Raw genomic sequence first — 1,919 nt, forward strand, 5'->3', positions numbered from 1 at the left:
AACGCCCAAAAGGGGCAACAAATGGGCGTTAAACGCCAGAATGGGTGCCATTCTGGGCGTTTAACGCCAGCAAGGTGGGGGGACCACAATTTTGTTTTCAAATCAAATTTTTTCAAACTTTCCTTTTCTTACCCATACTTTTCTACAAAATCACACTTCAATCATTCATCATTCACTTTCAAATCTTCAAAAATCAAAACCATTCTTCAAATTTATTTCAAATCAATTACAAACATTGTTCAAAAATTTCACCCTTTTCTCAATTTCTTTCCAAATCTTCTCAAATCTCCTTTCAAATTTCTCTTTTTTTTCGAAAACTCCCCTCCCCACCTTATAAATACACGTTTGGCTCCCTCATTCCACCACACCTTTCGAATTTCCTCTTCCTCCCCCTCTCTTCTCTCTTTTCTTTTGCTTGAGGACAAGCAAACCTCTAAGTTTGGTGTGCTTTTCCGTGATCACTAAGCCAAGATTCATCAAGATCATGGCTCCTAAGGGAAAACAAACCAATTTAAGAGGAAAGAAAGAGACTAATCCAAAGAATCTTTGGAATCAAGAGAAGTTCTTAACTAAAGAACATGAAGACCATTATCTCAAAATAATGGGTCTGAGGTCAGTGATCCCGGAAGTTAAATTTGATCTGAAAGAAGATGAATATCCGGGGATCCAAGAGCAAATTCGAAACAGAGGATGGGAAGTTCTAACCAATCCTGAGACAAAGGTTGGAAGGAACATGGTTCAGGAATTCTACTCAAATCTGTGGCTGACAGATAAGCAGAGAATGACTGGAACCGCTTACCATACCTACAGAACCATGGTCAGAGGGAAAGTTATGTACTTCCATCTGGACAAAATAAGAGAAATTTTCAAGTTACCTCAACTGCAAGATGATCCTGACTCCTTTAATAGGAGAATGGTGAGAGTAGATAAAGGGTTGGATCAAGTTCTAGAGGACATATGCCTCCCTGGAACTAAGTGGATAACCAATTCTAAGGGTGTCCCAAACCAACTCAAGAGGGGAGACCTCAAACCAATTGCAAGAGGTTGGCTAGACTTTATTGGGCGTTCCATACTGCCCACTAGCAACCGTTCTGAGGTTACCATCAAGAGAGCAGTGATGATTCATTGTATTATGCTTGGAAAAGAAGTGGAGGTTCATCATGTGATTGCCTGTGAGATCTACACAATTGCAAATAAAAATTTCACTGAAGCCAAACTGGCTTACCCAAGCTTGATCTCCTTGCTCTGTAAAGAGGCTGGGGTGAAGATGGGAGTAGATGAATTCATACCCATTGAACATCCAATCACCAAGAAGTCAATGGAAGGACAAGTGCAAGAAAACTCTATCAAAAGGAGGGCGCAGGAGTTCCTCCCTGAATTTCCTGAAATTGGCTACTGGGCCAGCCTAGAAGCATCTATCACCAAGTTGCAAGAAACTATGGAGCAACTTAAGGAAGAACAGCAGAATCAGAACTGCATGCTCTGCAAATTGCTGAAGGAACAAGAGAAGCAGGGGCGTGAAATCCAAGAGATGAAACGCCAAAAGCTCTCCTCTCAAGCTGAGGGAGCATCCACTTCTCAAAATCAAGGTTGTTGAGTCCTAACTCTGTGAAAACCTCTATCATTAGGAGCCTATTTTTGCGTTTTTTTTTCTTTTTTCTTATATCTATTTTTGAGTCTTTGTTTTAATTCATAATTAATAAAATTTAAAGTTTATGCCTTAAAGCTATGAATGTCCTATGAATCCATCACCTCTCCTAAATGAAAAAATGCTTTAATCACAAAAGAACAAGAAGTACAGGATTTCGAAAATTATCTCTGAAACTAGTTGGATTAGTTTGATGTGGAGACAATACTTTTTGTTTTCTGAATGAATGCTTGAACAGTGCATATGTCTTTTGAATTTGTTGTTTTAAGAA

The sequence above is a fragment of the Arachis stenosperma genome, chromosome 7, assembly GCF_014773155.1.
Source record: "Arachis stenosperma cultivar V10309 chromosome 7, arast.V10309.gnm1.PFL2, whole genome shotgun sequence".
NCBI lineage: Eukaryota > Viridiplantae > Streptophyta > Magnoliopsida > Fabales > Fabaceae > Arachis > Arachis stenosperma.